This window comes from Sorghum bicolor, chromosome 5 (genome assembly GCF_000003195.3).
Source record: "Sorghum bicolor cultivar BTx623 chromosome 5, Sorghum_bicolor_NCBIv3, whole genome shotgun sequence".
NCBI classification, from domain to species: domain Eukaryota; kingdom Viridiplantae; phylum Streptophyta; class Magnoliopsida; order Poales; family Poaceae; genus Sorghum; species Sorghum bicolor.
The window spans coordinates 38258595-38277555 of NC_012874.2; positions in this window are offsets into that span (position 1 = coordinate 38258595).

Genomic DNA, 18961 nt, shown 5'->3' on the forward strand with positions numbered 1-18961 from the left:
TGATTAGACACTAACTCTCTCAAAGGTGGAAAATTATTATTATTGTTGTAAGAATTGTTACCTTGATAATTACCTGAGTAGTTAGGCCTCTGTTGATTCCAACCTTGACTTTGTTGAGGACGGTTGTAGTAGTAGTTGTTGTTGTTGATGTAGTTCACATCCTCAAGTATCTCAGGGCAGTGGTTGCCTGAGTGTCCAGTGTCTCCACACTCCTCACAAGTCATGTGAGAGTCGTAGATGTGCATAACTTCTTTCTTGTCTCCAGCTTTATCATCGAGCTTCTTCATGAGCAGGTCTAGCTTTGCAGACAGCATGTCTACCTCCTTCAGCTGATGCATACCTCCACCTCTCTTGCGTGTCTGGGTCCTCTCTTCATTCCAGCTTTGATTGGACGCCATCTTCTCCACAAGAGCTGTGGCTTGTGGTATAGTAAGTGATAAGAATGCTCCTCCAGCTGCAGCATCCATGGTCTCTCGGGCACTGTTGCTGAGCCCATGATAGAATGTCTGCATCAATAGCCAACTCTCCATTCCATGATGGGGACATTCTAGGATGTAGTCTTGAAAGCGCTCCCATGCTTCTGGAACAGATTCATCATTTTGTTGGTGAAAACTTGTAATCTTCCCACGGAGAGCATTGGTCTTGCACATGGGAAAGAACTTAGCCAGGAAGTTTGTTGAGCAGAGTGCCCACGTAGTATTCTTCTCCTTTGTAGCGTAGAACCACTGCTTCGCTCTTCCTAACAGTGAGAATGGGAAGAGGCGAAGTAGTATAGCGTCTTTTGAAACTCCTGCTATGGTGAATGTGTTGCAAATCTCCAGGAAGTGTTGTAAATGAGCACTAGCATCTTCGTGTGCCTTCCCACAGAACTGGTTGGATTGCACCATGTTGATAAGTCCAGGCTTGAGCTCAAAGTTGCCATCCATCTCTGCAGCAGGTCCAGTGCGGATGTTGTCCGTAGTGGGAGCTGAGAACTCGCGGATTGATTTGTTCGCCATGACTTCGAACTCTGAAGACAAGTTCCGGTGATCTTCTTGATTGGATGAAGCTTCTTCGTGAAGTGTTGATGATTTCTTTAGCTTGGCTCTCGTCTTCTTGAATAATGCTTCGGGATCGTCAACAAAATTCCCTGGAAGATGTCTTCTATTCATACATTCCCCTGCATAAGATAAAATAGAAAAATATCGGGGTAAAACTGTATGAGAGAATAGATAAGCTCCATCATATTAGTGATGCGAATGATTACTCTAAATCTTTTATTCCATTCCTGATTGGTAATCAACCTTCCCCGGCAACGGCGCCAAAAATGCTTGTTGGGTATTCTTAACATCATTACCAAAAGTAGACTATGTTCTAAATCTAGCAACGGTGCCAAAAATGCCAAACCTATCCCTCACACCACTTAAGCCAAGCTGTCATCCCCAGCATGACATGAGAGACGCGGTATTGAAATATGCAATTGCTCTTCTAAATAAATAATGAATGGGATCTGCAAGCGCACAGATTAATACCGATGCAGCATTTTAACCGGGAAGTATTCCAGGTATCGTTATTTATATTTTTACCACTGGGAAGGGATTAGCAATCATCACTATTGATTACAGAATAGAATATGAGATTGAGCATCTATCATTGCATGTATAATTGAGAACATTATATCTAACTCTTCATACAGGGATAAGTGTCACATAATAGATATATGAAATGATAATAGTGACAAGGATAACTAATCTGATCTAGCCACATAATAAATATGATAAGCACCTCAATTAGATACTCTAGAAAGTCATTAGCATGGTATTAGAACGAACTACAATAATATTCCCTAAGTTATTCTTAACTATATAGTCTAGCATATCATAGTTAGTGCAAGCATACTTAGCAATCATTGCGAGACAAGACTACGCCCATGCATAGTGATATTAGCAAGGAATATGAGAAACATAGCAATCACTCCCCTCTAATAATGTTGCTCTGCCAGCCCAATACACGAGAGGGGGACTATATAAGAATCAATGAAGCTGTCACTATCACGAACTACCCCACGATCTGGCATATTGGGTACAATCGCAGATAAATACGGTATAAGCACCACGCCTACACAATATCTTTCATTTACCCATGGATCCGATGGATAAACGCTATACGATCCTAAGCATGTATATAGATCATATCTAACTAAGCCAAGTACATAACTATGATAAACTAAGAACAATATAATCTTGAATATAAGCAAGTAGAGCAAAGTCATAAGCAATATATTGAAGTAGAACAAAGTCATATTCATAATATTGAAGAACAAAGATAATTAGAAAGCAATTAGAAGCACAATTAGAGAATTACCAAGAATCCTCTTGACAGATCCGGAAACCAATCGAAGATTGACTCCTTCTAGTTCTAATCCTATGTAGCTATGCTAATCTAGATATCTAATTGATGTGGTGGCTCTAATCTTGATCAGAGGCTTCTTCTCCCTTGATGGAACAATGAATTAGGGTTGAGAGGCTCCCTCCTCCAGGGGCCAGGGGGTCTGGTTTTATAGTCCCTTCAAGTGAATATGGGCCCTTGGATCAAACCGACATAGATTGTATGGTTTAGATTCATCCTTTAGGTCGGTGGAGACTTCCCGCAAAGCAGAGTCCTGATTGGACTTGGGGGCAGGGCGGGCGCCCAGTTGGACAGGGCGGGCGCCCTATCTCTGGCCCCGATTCGCCTCCGCTTCGGTCTCGTGGCTTCTGGAGTCTTCTAGATGTAAGATAATTGCGCAGCACGTTAATATCTTTACGTAATCCTGACATGTGGGCCTTTCTTCCATATTTCCTGATAACTCCCTGCAAAAATAGACAAACACCAAAACTCGTGGAATTCTGTCAGATAAAACCCTAAGTCTAGATCTTTATTTCATTTGGATCCTTTTCTTTATTTATTTGATAATTAAATTTGATACTTAAGGACCGTCAACAGTCCTCTCGGTCGAAAGTGATAGGAGTGCTTGACCAGCTAAGGTACTGGGGCACCGCCATTCTTGCCGCAAAGACCTCACGACGCTCCCTTTTGCGCTGCCTCGTGGTTAATTGAGTCGAGGGTCCGCCATAGATCATGTAGCAGTCGTGGACGGTGGGGAAGCCGTCGTCATCTTTGTTGTCCTCCTTGCTGCCACCCTTCTCTTTCTTGGAGTCGTCACGCGCATCTTTTTTGAACCCCAGACCGTCGAAATGCTTTCTTAGCATACGACAGTCCTTGAGCTTGTGGTTGGCACCTCCCTTATGGTAAGGGCACGGTTCCTCCAACATCTTGTCGAAGATGCCTCCGTCCGGAGGGCCTCGAGGTTTCTTTCGTTCCATGGCGGCGACAAGGTTGTCATCGGAATCCTCCTGGTGGAACTGCCGTGCTTTCTACTTCTTTTTATTTTTCTTGAGTCCTCGACTGCGGGTCCCATCTTCATCGATGGGCTGCTTGCCTTTTCTTCCTTCAGAGCTGAAGAAGGCGCCGACTGCCTCCTCCCCTGCCGCGTAGTTGGCTACTACGTCCATCAGCTCGTCGACGGTCTGAGGTCGATTGCGACCTAATTCCCATACCTAGTCTCGACTGGTGGTGCCCGAGACGAACGCCAAGATGACGTCATGGTCAGGGATGTGCGGCAGCTCAGTGCGCTGCTTCGAGAAGCGTCGAGCATACTCCCGAAGAGTTTCTCCTGACTTCTGCTTGCATTTGCTGAGGTCCCACGAGTTCCCTGGCCGTATGTAGGTCCCTTTGAAGTTACCCTCGAAGACTCTGACCAGATCAACCCAGTTGTGGATCTGATCAGCGGGGAGTTCCTCGAGCCATCGACGGGCAGTGTCGGAGAGGAAGAGCGGGAGTTGCCTGATGATAGCTCGATCGTCTCCTCGAGCTCCCCCCAACTAACAGGCTAGCCTAAAATCGGCTAACCACAATTCTGGTTTGGTTTCGCCGTTGTACTTTGCGATGCTGGTCGGGGGTCGAAACGGACTGGGTAGGGGCGTGCTGCGAATCGCCCTGCTGAAAACCCGTGGGCCCGGTGGCTCGGGGGCCACCCGATCTTCATCGCTGTCGTACCTGCCCACCGCGATGTGTGCTGTAACCGCGCTCTTCCGCGTCCCCGTATCGGCGGCGTCGGTTCTCCTCGATGTCATGCCGTGCGTTGTGTCGACGCTGATTGTCAACGGGGAGAATGAGGGTGGTCTTTCTGCCTCGAGGAGGAGGTTGTTGATGGACTGACACCTCCTTTTCGTTTTGAGGCTGTTCGTCGCGCTTCTCAGTGGCAGCTCCTCGTCGTCGAGATGCCGAGCTTTCGGCTTGTTGAACTGCGCCACCTGGAGCAATGTTTGTACCTCATCTCGAATGCGTCGGGCCTGGGAATTCGACGGTTCTGGCATGTTACGCAGCAACATCGTTGCCGCCACTACATTCTGGCCTGCTCGAGGGAAATGGCTGACAGGCTGCTCTGGCTCTGTGTCGCCGACGATCTGACGATGTACCTCTCGAGCGCGTCTGCGGACACTTCCGCCCGGCGGGTAGGGCAGGTCTTGCTCGAGGATTTGCTCGAGCAGGACGAGGCGCTCACGGTCTTCGTCGAGCTTCATCTTGAGCTCTCGCAGCTGCGCGAGCTGCGCGGTTCTCTCTTCCTGCGGAGGGGGGTCGACTTGTCCGTCGTTCCCAGGCGTCCTGGGGTCTTCTTTTGCCGCAGGAGCTCGACCGCCCGCAGCGGCATCCTGTGTCTCATCGGTAGTTTCTACCGCTCCGTCGATGTGATAGCATTCCCTCGTAGGGTCGTGGCTATCAGTCTCGGAGTCGGAGTCTGGTTTGGCGGCGTTGAAACACCCACGCCCCTCCTCCAGCAATCGCTGCCTGAGGGAGGTGATCGTGTAACGTCCAGGGCCTAGGCGACGGAGGCTTCGTACCCGGGAAAGGTCCGACAGCTCGGACGCTGGCCGCTGCGCTTCAGAGCCACGTGGGAGGACCGTTGGTCTTTCCACGTACGTCCGGGCGTTTGGGCATATCGCTTTGGCGAGCGACGCCGCGGCGTTGTCCAATCCGAATGGCAGTGCCGCTCTTGGAGTGAACAACCCGTGTGGAAGTAGCCTAGCAGCGGTGGGGGAGAGCGCACGAGACGCGTCCCCTCCCGTCGTTGTGCGGTGCTGAGTCGTCGCGCTTGTTGCTCCGCCACACGGTGCTGCCGACTTGTGGCCCACTTCCTGCCTCGCACGAGTTGTTGGTCGTGCCGAGGCAGAGGGGCCACTGTGGTGCTGTCCGCGCCTCTTCTTAGGCGGGGAGGCGTGGTGGTGAGGGTGTCTCGGGGCCTTCAACCGTGCTGGCGCAACGCGGGCTCCTCCTGGTCCTCTGACTGAGAGCAAGATCATGTCGTAGCCGGAGCCCGTAGACATGAACTCGAGACTCCCAAACCAAATCACCGTGGAGCGCGGAATCGGTGAGGCAAGAGTGGCCATCTGGAAAGGAGTGGGAAATCGATGAAAAACACGCAGGACCCCTACCTTGCACGCCAACTGTCGGTGTTTTCCCCACGAGGGGTCACACCAACGAGTAAATTTGTATGCGTGCTCCCTTTCCCAGATGGTGATGCAAGAAGACACTGAGATTTATCCTGGTTCGGGCAAGAGAAGGCCCTACGTCCAGCGGGGGGGGGAGAGAGTTTGTATTATCTTGCACCTAAGTGCTTGTACAGGGGTGAATACAAGCGCGGTATGAAGTGTGGAGCTCTACTACGTATAAGCGTGTTCCTGTCTTCTATTCCGAGTCCTCCCTTTTATAGTTCCAAGGAGAGACTCAGGGTACATGTATAGGTGTCAGAATAGGAGTCGATAGCAGCATGGAGCGCTGACCTACTCGAGGCTTCTATACCGGTATGGCCTCGAGCCGTCCCGTCATAGTAGCCTGGTGATGATTACGCGTGCCCTTGCATTCTGCTCTGCGCGCCGTCCTGGATTGGTTCGACGGATGTACGCTCGTACGTCCTGGCGGCAAATCCGGTGGAGTGGTTGGGATGTAGCCAGTCGACACCCGACTCGTCCCCTGGAAGGGTCCTTGCCTGGTCGAGGGTCGGATGTCGTACGACGTCCTGATGTTGAATCGCTGACCTTGGCTATCTCGAGGGGGTCTTGATTAGACGCACCATCTCTGTTTCCGACGTCCTGACACGCTCTGGGCTGTTTGGTGGGGAAGGCTGCAAAAAGATCGATGGGACGGATGCCTGTTCCGTTTCACGCCTCCCGTGACCCATGTGTTAGGTGGGGAAGCACCAGGCGCATTTAATGCCCCGGCTCGCGTGCGCGCGTTAGGCGGCGGCGGCGTCCTTGCGCTCGACGCCTCCCGATTCGCGTGAGCCTGTTCCGTATTCGACGATAACCAGAGCTCGACGCCTGATTGATTCGCTCGACGCTATTTCTGTCTTCGAGGCTACGGCCGTCGATGGTTGCGCGTATGTATGGACGGAGCGTCGAATCGAAGATCTAGTCTTATGTACGGATGGTCTCGTTATATGTATTGGTGAGGGTACCCCTTGTTGATACCCTCGACACTATGACAAATATTTCATGATTTTTTGGAGTACTATATCTGTGTTATGTAAATTATGATTGAGATATGGCTTGTTTTCTTATTAAAATCATAGCAAATAATTGGTGCTTATGATGGAACTCTACTTTGGTGGCAAACTTGTTTATGGTATTAGTAACATGTAAATAATCTGAAATTAGTTGTTTGACACCAAATAGGCCATGTTTCTGAATTTATGAAATAAACACCTTGTCACATGTTAAATGCATATCTTTAATTTGGCATGTGCAATTGCTCTGAAATTTTTATGGTGATGTCACAATGCCATACTTGTGCTTCTGTAATTTTTGTAGATTTTTCTGAGCACTTTTACTAGTGTCTTGTAATTATGCTCCTTTCTAGAATTAAATTAATAAATGCCTGGTTAAGTAAATGTTTGGAGGTTTTCATATGATGTTCTGGTTATCTTGTGGTGTGCTTGTGCTCATAGGCCATTTGGTTGGCACTATTTATGTTTTGGCTATGTCACCAAACAATTAATTAAAGGGTTAAAGGCTGTTCTGAACAGCAAGGGAGTAATACAACCTTTACTTGTTGATAACTTGGTTTTCTGGGAGGCTTGTCTAAATCGAAGTTGTTGTAAACTTTATGAACTAGCTGTGGTTTAAATTTGGGATCAATTGGTCTAGTAGTTTGAAAGTTATGGCTATTCCAAGTTGGGTTCCAGAAATAGGTGCTCTCTGTTTTTCTGGGACAGAACCTGGAACTTTGTTGAAATGACTTGGTTAACCTATAAATCTTGCTGTGATGTTCAAAGATGATTTGTAGATAATGTCATGAGCTTTCCAGAATGTCCTCACTTAAGTTTGTTGGATCTTTGTAGCAATAGTTATGGTCTGTTTACTGAGCTGTTCTGTTTTGTGTTGCTTGCTGTTTATAAGTTGACTTGTCTAGTTCGATTAATTCATGTGGTTTTCTTGTAAGTTCACTTAGAAGTTTACTCCGTAAATGAGTGTCCAGTGAGTTTATTTATGTGTCAAGCATTCATCCCTTATTATGCACATCTTCTTATTCGTTGAGCATGCAATAGGTGCATCGGACGCGACCGCTTCCTACGAGCTCCAAGTGAACCCCGAAGGCCAGGAGGGCAACCCGGAGGTGGAGGTCCAGCAAGTCGGACTCGAGGAGCCCGAAGAGGAAGTTGAGTGCCCAAATCACGAGCCAGCTTCGTTCGTGAATGGCAAGCTCCGGAGCATGCTAAGTCTCCATTTACTTTCGAAAGTTTACTTAATATGTTATATCTATTGATGCATTAAGTATAGGAGTTGTGATGAAACTTTTGCTGCATTTTACTCCATCCTTGTCTAGATAACTTACCATACCCTGGTTATAGAGTTAGGATTGAGTAGCAGCTTAGCCATGCTTTAATCGGTAGAAGTCGGGTGATTTCCTGTCACCTGCGCGATATAGGGTTATGTCGGATCACGATGGACTATATGTGCTATCGTGGGTGGAACCTGATTAAATTGACTTAAGCCGGACGGAGTTTTGCAAGGTCATAGTAACTCCGTCTGTGGCAGCTAAGGACCGACCGTTGTACGTCCTCTTGTCATGTTGAACGCATGCCTAACACTTAGTTGGCCGGATAACTCGTTCCGACCGCGAAGCCGAGTAATATGACTCAGGCCGGAAGGTCGATAAGTATAAAGTGCGCACTACCGGAGGAAGTGCGGTGTGCGGGGGATCACTGGCGTAAGTCCAAAGGAAAGTGAGTTAAAATTCCTGACCTCCCTGGCAGAGTGGTAGCCCTGGGAGTCGGCGCTAATCGGAACCGCGATTCCTGAGTCGTATCAAAGGTGACCCGTTGGCTCTCCGACGGGGGATGCTTGTGTCAGTGATAGGAATACCCCTCCAGCTAGATAGGAATTCGATTCGAATCGTCGTCTCTCCCGGTTAGTGAGAACTTGACAGAGCAGCGGCAAACGTAGCATTCACTAAAGAACTTTGGTTCATGATAATGATGATAGCAAGGAAGAGTACATGATGAACTTGATATGGTTATTATTGCTTGTAATAATCAAGTGAAGTGTTTTAGTACAGGTGCTAATCTAGTGGTAGACTAATGATGAATAAATATGATGCTCTCACAATAATTTAGTATAATTTAAGCTTTTGGCAAATGTCGAGTCATCCAGCTCTATTTAAATTTTAGCCTTGCATCATCCTTGGTGTCTTTTATGTTTTACTAGACAGGTAAGTCTAGCTGAGTACAATCTCATACTTAGGGTTTATTCCCACCTGTTGCAGATGATATCTTTTATGATGGCATCTGCAAGACCTGTCTCCATCCCGCTAGGGATGAGGACTAACCATTGGCCACGGTTCTCTAACTTCTTCGCATCTGCTGCTTTTGGATGGATGGCATGAGACCCTGGCTGAACAAGAACTTATGAAATGAACTTTGAAAAGTGTGTGTAATTATTTTGCTTCCGCTACTTCAAACATGTGTTGTAATAACTTAATAACTCCGATGTGGTGCCGCTTCGACGGTAATGAATGACTATGTAACATCTGCTGTGTTGTGCTGAATTATTACGATCTTGGTTTGTTGCAAGTTGGTTTGAAGCCCTTCGTGATTTCAATTGACTACCGGGATTATATGGGCTCAAGTTTGGAAACTTGATTGCTTGTCGATCGTTTCTACACTTGAACTCTTATAATTTGGTCGGTTCTGTGACAAAATATTTCCTTTCTACTTTATAAAATAAAAATAAAAAAAATTGGGAGCAATAATTATTAAGGAGTCTCAACATGATAAAGGCTAGACATTTATGCTAACACTTAATCAGTTCCACAAGCTTTGTTGTCTATTTGAGCTCCACAGAAATTAAGAATCAAGAAGACTAGCAGACGGAGGACATTCTAATCGCTGTCAGAATGCTGCTAGCTTTCAAATACACCTCTGCCACCTGCTAGCTACATCAAGAGAAAATACATCAAAATTCAGCTTGGGGGAGAGCACCCCCATTTATCCCGATAAGTATTTCTACCTATCTTTATACTTATATTATATTAGAATTTAAATATACATAACCATAGAAAACCAAATAAAGATTTTATGCTTATATATATATATATATCTTTTGCTTAGTGTGTTTAATAAATAAATAAAGTGGCTATGCTAATCTGTATCTAAATAAAACTCTATCATGGATATAATGAATAGTTGCTCTGCTTAATTTTAAAATTTGAAGTTCTCTCTCAAGTTTAGATATAACTGTTATAATTTAAAGCTTGCTCTAGACCTAAACTTATGGGATGAAAACTTGATCTAAAGTCTAAATTGTTCACGGATACGATATGGGAAAGTTGAGCTGCTGTTTATCTGTTCCTAGAGATGCTAGAATTCTGGAGAATTTTATCTTTGAAAATCTTTAAAATATTGCATGATGAGTTCCTGTATGATGAGAGTTTTCCTACCACAGCCATATATATGCATGCTTGCTAGACTTTGAGCCACACATTTACTATTTACTGCTTATGAGCATTGAGTGTGGTCAAGCTGTGTATACCCTTAGGAGCTTGTCATGTGGTTAAATCAAGATTCACTTGCACGTTCACTCATATATGCTACTTCTACTCCGGAAGTACCATCCACATATATCCACTCATTTCCATCTTTAGAATCACCTAAAAATATTCTACTCCTAATCCGGGAGAGAATAGCCAAAAATATTTCTGATTTCCCCTGTGAAATAAATGCTCAAGTTATCTTGTTACTACCACTTGCTATATTATCTCAAGAGATGAGTGCTCTAAAAAAAAGAGAGAAGAAAAGAAGATACGAGGAAATAAAAAGGGGAAAGTGCCCAGAACCTCGAAAGTAAAGAAAAAGTGAGACGAGAGGTAAAAATGGACAAGTGTCCGAAAGTAGAATTAAGGGTACAAGATACCCACCTGAAAAAAAAAGAAGAGCATCTCATTCTCCCCATAAAGTTCAAAAAGCAAGGAAGGTATGTATCCTCTCAAAAGAGCAAAAGTAGAATTAGACTTTCACCATTGTTATCACCATCATCACCATACACCATTCATTCGCCACACATGCACATATTGATTAAACTTATTGACTTGTTTCTCTGGATCCATGGTTTCACTATACAATAAATGTCTTGTAAGTCTGTATATTTTATCTCCCACCTATGAGCTCCAGATATTAAAGCCTTATTAGAGTAGGGTGAGAGAGAAGGCAATGTCACTATACCTTATTCCACAAATACCACATATTTTGAGAGAAGCCATATACCATCACTGCCTTGGTAAGGATCCAGAAATACCACAAAGAGAGATATAAGATAGTCATACAAAGGAATCTCTGAGTTTTATTTGAAAATCTGCAAAAACTTCAGAGCTATAGCTGATCAAGAATAAGAGACATGGCACTTGACTAGACTGTTCTATCTTTTAACCACACGAGACAGAAGTGACGGTTACAAGTCCCATGGTGAAAGGTAAAGTAAGTAAGTTTTATGTCTTGACAGTTTACTCTAACTCAGAGATGAGACCTCATTTAAAAGCATGCGTACCGTCAATTTTTAAAGTATTGCAGCAACTTCTAATCTATCCTTGCTCAGGGACGAGCAAGAGGTAAGCTTGGGGGAGTTTGTTGACGGTCCTTAAGTATCAAATTTAATTATCAAATAAACAAAGAAAAGGATCCAAATGAAATCAACATCTAGACTTAGGGTTTTATCTAACAGAATTCCATGAGTTTTGGTGTTTGTCTATTTCTGCAGGGGGTTATCAGGAAATACGGAAGAAAGGCCCACACGTCGGGATTACATAGAGATATTAACGTGCCGCGCAATTATCTTACATCTAGAAGACTCCAGAAGCCACGGGAAGGAAGCGGAGGCCGAACGGGGCCAGGGACTGGGTGCCCGCCCTGTTGCCCTGGGCACCCGCCCTCCTGCCGAGCCCAATCAGGACTCTATTTCGGGGACGATCTCCACCGACCTAAAGGATCAAGGATAACCGTTCAATCAATGTCAGTTTGATCCAATGGCCCATATTCATTTGAAGGGACTATAAAACCAGACCCCCTGGCCCCTGGAGGAGAAAGCCTCTCAACCCTAATTCATTATTCCTCAAGGGAGAAGAAGCCTCTGATCAAGATTAGAGCCACCACATCAATTAGACATCTAGATTAGCATAGCTACATAGGATTAATACTAGAAGGAGTCAATCTTCGATTGGTTTCCGGATCTGTCAAGAGGATTCTTGGTAATTCTCTAATTGTTCTTCTAACTGTTCTTCTAATTATCTTTGTTCTTCAATATTATGAATATGACTTTGTTCTACTTCAATATATTGCTTATGACTTTGCTCTACTTGCTTATATTCAAGATTATATTGTTCTTAGTTTATCATAGTTATATACTTGGCTTAGTTAGATTGGATCTATATACACGTTTAGGATCGTATAACGTTTATCCATTGGATCCATGGGTAAATGAGAGATATTGTGTAGGCGTGGTGCTTTTTACAGTATTTATCTGCGATTGTACCCAATATGCCAGATTGTGGGGTAGTTCGTGATAGTGATAGCTTCATTGATTCTTATATAATCCCCCTCTCGTGTATTGGGCTGGCAGAGCAATATTATTATAGGGGCGTGATTGCTATGTTTCTCATTTACCTTGCTAATATCACTATGCATGGGCGTAGTCTTGTCTCACAATGATTGCTAAGTATGCTTGCACTAATTATGATAATGCTAGACTATATAGTTGAGAATAACTTAGGAAATATTCTTGTAGTTCATTCTAATACCATGCTAATGACTTTCTAGAGTATCTAATGGAGGTGCTTATCATATTTATATGTGGCTAAGTTATGCTGATCAGATTAATATCTTTGTCACTATTCATTACTTCATATATCTTTTATGTGACACTTATCCCTGTATGAAAGAGTTAGATAAATGTTCTCAATTATACATGCAATGATAGATACTCAATCTCATATTCTATTCTGTAATCAATATTGATGAGTGCTAATCCCTCCCTAGTGGTAAAAATATAAATAACGATACCTGGAATACTTCCCGGTTAAAATGCTACATCGGTATTAATGTGTGCGCTTGCAGATCCCATTCATTATTTATTTAGAAGAGCAATTGCATATTTCAATACCGCGTCTCTTATGTCATGCTGGGGATGACAACTTGGCTTAAGTGGTGTGAGGGATAGGTTTGGCATTTTTGGCACCGTTACTAAAATTAGAAAACTAAGTCTACTTTTGGTAATGATGTTAAGAATACCCAACACGCACCTCCCCTCCACTTTCTGTCACCGACAGCCCGGGCCCACGCGACAGCGTCTCATCCCTCCTTCCTTTCTTCTTCCCAGCCGTCCGGGACTCTACGCGGGCAACGAATCCCGTTTTGGATGGGATTAACCGCATAGAAGATCTTCCTGAACCCCTATAAAGCTTCTTCTCCACGCCGCAGGTTTCCTTTAGCGCCTAGGCCGACTCATCCGCACCATAGCCGTCTCGGACGCAGTGTTTCGGATCTCGCCGGAGATTCTTCCGCCGCCGCGCATAGCCACACCTTCCCGCTAGCCCTCTGCCCGAGAAAGCCCCCTTGGTGAGTTCGCCGCGGACTCCTATACCTCCCGTGACTTTGGCGTGGGTTTTGGTGCACAGAACCGTGAAAACGGACGACGCCAGCGAGCTCGGCTCGCACAGCCATGGCGCTGCCACGCCGGACCTCTTTCCGGTGGCCGGCTGGCCGGTGTTTTCCTCTAGGTGAAGCCTAAGTCGTTGGATCGGGAATCGGTGGCCGAGATTAGAAGATACCCCTTCGGGGGGTATTTTTCTTAAAGAGTCCCTGGCTTATTTAAGTATTGAACCCGCGGTCCATGGCGCCTTGATGAGAATACGCGTTTCGGGTCTAAAAGCGTATTCGCCGTCGGTTTTGTTGAAATACGTTTTCACATAATTACAGAATTGCCACTGATTTATAATGCTCATAAAATACTCGTTTTAACTCCGTTTTTGTCCATTCAAATTTCGTTAGATTCGTATTCACGAGCTCTACATGTTAGAAGTATTAGTTTACTGTTTTGAAACTTTTTAATTCTGCCGTGGCATTTAATTAATTATTTTTCTATAGGAAATCTTAGAAAATTCATATCTTCCACGTTTTAATTCTGATTTTTGTCAACTTTACGTTTGTGTGATCGTAGCGCTGCGTAGAATATTTTCATAAACTTTTATCTTTGATTTCTCACTCTTGGTGTAATGTTCTAATTATAGCTTGTTTGCTTTGTGAATGATTGCCTACATTGGATTGCGTGTTGTTGATTGATGTTTGGGAATAGACGGTGAGCCGTACGTTGGTGATCAAGATCAATCTTTTGAAGACCAGCAGCAGACTCAGGAGAGCTTTGATCAAGGCAAGTATAACTGGGGATCATTCTTGTTACCTATACACCATTAATACAATATTAATCATTTGCATGTGTTCACCTTGATGACCTTAGCAAAATCATAGATGATTGTTATCCTGAATTCCTTGTTACCTATTTGGATATGCATTTGGGTAGTTCTTGCTAGTGCTTGATTATTAATCCATGATCTTGTAACATGAATATTTGAATATACAATAAACAATAAAATAAGCTTTCTAGCAACTTGAATATAAAAGGTGGAAAGAACTCTAGCTTTTGCTAGATTGATCTTGACCCTCCATAAGAACTTATCCCTTGGCAAAAGCTGGGACAACTCGTACAACCATGAGGGCTACATGGCTCTGGTTTTAGCTCAGTATGAGGATCTCTTTCTAGCTTGTTAGCGGTTACCTTAAATGGCGTAAGAATGGCTAGACACGTTGCGTATAGTGTGGCCTCTGTCCATGTGTATAGGCTGCGGGTTACGTGCTATGGAAGGGGGGATCTATATCTGCCAGCCAAGTGAGTCTAATGGCCCTAATTTGTTAGACAAAACCTTTGAAAGGCTTCATAGTGAACCCTGCCGACCTCCCTAGGATGGGAGTTAAGAGACTTGCAACCTCGGGCGAAAGGGTAAATCATGACTTATGGGTAAAGATGTACAACCTCTACAGAGTGTTCAATCTAGTATACTAGCCGTTGTTGACGGTCCTTAAGTATAATATTTAATTATCAAATAAACAAACAAAAGGATCCAAATGAAATCAACATCCAGACATAGGGTTTTATCTGACAGAATTCCATGAGTTTTGGTGTTTGTCTATTTCTGTAGGGGGTTATCAGGAAATACGGAAGAAAGGCCCACACGTCGGGATTACATAGAGATATCAACGTGCCACGCAATTATCTTACATCTAGAAGACTCCAAAAGCCACAGGAAGGAAGCGGAGGCCGAACGGGGCCAGGGACTGGGCGCCCGCCCAGTTGCCCTGGGCGCCCGCCCTCCTGCTGAGCTCAATCGGGACTCTTTGCGCACACGACGCTCCACCGACCTTAAGGATCAAGGATAACCGTTCAATCAATGTTGGTTTGATCCAACGGCCCGTATTCACTTGAAGGGACTATAAAACAAGACCCCCTGGCCCCTGGAGGAGAGAGACTCTCAACCCTAATTCATTATTCTTCAAGGGAGAAGAAGCCTCTGATCAAGATTAGAGCCACCACATCAATTAGACATCTAGATTAGCATAGCTACATAGGATTAGAACTAGAAGGAGTCAATCTTCGATTAGTTTCCGCATCTGTCAAGAGGATTCTTGGTAATTCTCTAATTGTGCTTCTAATTGTTCTTCTAATTATCTTTGTTCTTCAGTATTATGAATATGACTTTGTTCTACTTCAATATATTGCTTATGACTTTGCTCTACTTGCTTATATTCACGATTATATTGTTTTTAGTTTATCATAGTTATGTACTTGGCTTAGTTAGATTGGATCTATATACATGCTTAGGATCGTATAGCGTTTATCCATCGGATCCATGGGTAAATGATAGATATTGTGTAGGCGTGGTGCTTATACCGTATTTATCTGCGATTGTACCCAATATGCCAGATCGTGGGGTAGTTCGTGATAGTGACAGCTTCATTGATTCTTATATAGTCCCCCTCTCGTGTATTGGGCTGGCAGAGCAACATTATTACAACAGAGTGATTGTTATGTTTCTCATTTACCTTGCTAATATCACTATGCATGGGCGTAGTCTTGTCTCGCAATGATTGCTAAGTATGCTTGCACTAATTATGATAATGCTAGACTATATAGTTGAGAATAACTTAGGAAATATTCTTGTAGTTCGTTCTAATACCATGCTAATGACTTTCTAGACTGTCTAATTGAGGTGCTTATCATATTTATTATGTGGCTAGTTATGATCAGATCAATTATCCTTGTCACTATTCATTACTTCATATATCTTTTATGTGACACTTACCCTGTATGAAAGAGTTAGATAAATGTTCTCAATTATACATGCAATGATAGATACTCAATCTCATATTCTATTCTGTAATCAATAGTTATGATTGCTAATCCCTTCCTAGTGGTAAAAATATAAATAACGATACCTGGAGTACTTCCCGGTTAAAATGCTATATCGGTATTAATCTGTGCGCTTGCAGATCCCATTCATTATTTATTTAGAAGAGCAATTGCATATTTCAATACTGCATCTCTAATGTCATCCTGGGGATGATAACTTGGCTTAAGTGGTATGAGGGATAGGTTTGGCATTTTTGGCACCATTACTAGAATTAGAAAACTGTCTACTTTTGGTAATGATGTTAAGAATACCCAACAGTCGTGCCCACGGATACGGGTGGCCCGAAAAACTGATGAAATAGATGGACACTGATGAACATGATTAATGATGATAAATGATGGTTTATTATGTTGTTTATATGTGTTATTCTTAATTCTTGTATACATTGATCATGTGGTTATGGGATTTAATTATGCTACCATGACAATTGCTATCTAAATATAAATATGCTATCTACATATAAAAGCTAAATGCAGTCAAACCAGTGTCAGCTATTTGAGTCTCATGAACCCCTGGTTATACTTGTTGAGTACGATATGTGCTCACTCTTGCAATTTCCCCCACACTTCAGGAGATGTTTTGGGCTTGTGATCATTGAGTCAGTTTGATCCTGTGGAGAGGAGTTAATACCCAAAGTTTGGAGTTGTCTATCCGCTATTTGCTATCAAAGGTTTTCTCTTTTATACTAAGTATGTTATATATTTATGCATTGTCTTTTGATATTACCCCTTATTTGTAGCTATATGTGAGATTTGACTTCTAAGACTCACATATGTTGCATATCTTTTTTTATCCTTAAAATCGGGTATTACAGAGTGGTATCAAAGCAATGCTGGTTGTAGAACGCAAGCCTAGTTAGAAACTAATCGTCTTAAGGTTTTGGAATTGTCATAAAATCATTGCTCTATAAACCTTGGTATTTTCATCCATACTATATCTGTATCCTTGCTATTTGTCTCTACCTTGTTGCTTATTTTAAAAGTACTTGTTCTCACCTTCACTCCTTGATTTGGTGTGCTATTAGAACCTTTTCTTACCACCTTCTTGCGTCTTTGAAATATAAGTTTTAGGATCTTCACCCTTAATACCAAGAGAACGGTAGTATCGTAAGTTGAGTGAAGTGTGAACCTTTAATGCTTAATTGGTTGTTATTATGTTTATGCTTGATTTGGATCTTTGTAATGATTGCAATGATCTTGTGGATTTCCTCACAATTTCATTAGTTCATAGGCCTAAGGCATAAGGATTAGTGAAATAAGTAGTTGGGTTTGGCTATCTCTTGTTTCTATCCTTTGCTGATTTCTGGAGCAGTCTGCAATAATTCTGATGTATCTCAAGTTCTGATTGTGCAAAGTTTATCAAAGTTTTCTAGAAACAACTAGACTTCAAGATCTTTCTCTGACCACAAGAGTCACCCTCATAGCTATTATGGTTTGGAAGTTACAAAAATCACAAGATGATACAGACGTGCTGTCAGGAATCTGGACCAGTTTTGGTTGCCTACTGTTTTAGACAAATATAGCTATAGAATTTGGAAAAGTGTTCTATAAAAAGGTTGTAGACAATTTGCTAGCTTTCCAACAGTATAAGCTGGAATTTATTTGGACAAGTAGAACCTGAGATATGACATTTACACTTGGATGTTTCTGTTATGTTTCAAAATCTGGACAGATCTGGTATTTCCTATTTTCAGACAACTTAATTTCAGAATATGGGAAAAAGTTGTATACGAAAGTTGTAGAGGATTTCATAAGCTTTTAAAAAATATAAGGATCATCTCTAGATGAGTTAAGGAGCTCGAGATATAACTTCTGGAAGTTACTTCACCTTTGCTCAGACATTGCCAGGATGGATATTAAGTTTGGTTGTTTTACCTAAGCTTAAAGACAGAATCTAAGGAAGTCTTCTACATGAAAGTTGCAGGGAATTTCATAAGTTTTCTAACGGTATAAGATACAACTCTATTGGATTAATAGAATAAGAGTTATACTTGTTTTACTACGCTGGTGTTTTCATATCATGAGAAGATTTCAGGATACCTGTTTGTTCTCTTGCACCTAAGTTCTTTGGGATGTCAGGAGTTCTCAATGTTAGTTAACTTGTCTGGAAAGCATGCAAGCTACTTTCTTGTTCCCTAGTTGACTTTTCATAAGGGGGTAGCCTAGTTAAAGAAGTTACACGGAGAATGATTGGTTAATGTTGGATCATATGTTAGGATCACAAATGTTAGGTGAATTTGGTTTTGATTCAAGATATCATCCCATATAGAGAATATTAATGGAGAGTTATGTTATGAGGATCAGATGACACCAAATTCTACAAAGCTATATGTACAAAGTGAGAGTGAAGCAACTTAACCGTGGTAAAGGTACCGATAATTAGAACTTAGTGATGAAACTAACCTTGGATCAAGAGACTCGGTACAACAAATGTAAAAGACTATGATGTGTAGCATACAAAAAGGATAGGAGCACCAGTCCCTGTCCCCCAATCAATCTTGTCTTAAGGGGGGTTAGTACCCTGATATCACTGGGTGATGCATTTTTAAAACTATCATGAAGTGATAACTGTCTTCAGAGATATCTCATAGTCATGTGCACACAAAGGAGTGATCTATGCTACTCGGTGGAAAATTTTCTTAACCGCACCATCAGGGAAAAGAATCGAGTATCAAGGTGGTCCACTCCTACCCGAGGAGGCATATCCATGCTAAGTTATCATGTCTTCAAGTTGTATATGTCAAAAAGTTGGTAGTCAAGTTGGACCTTGAACAATTACGAATAATAGACATTTTATGGAAGTTTTATTCACAAGTTGTTATCCTGAGACATGAGTGTTTGCTTTTGGAATACATTTGGTGAAGTTGAAATAGTTA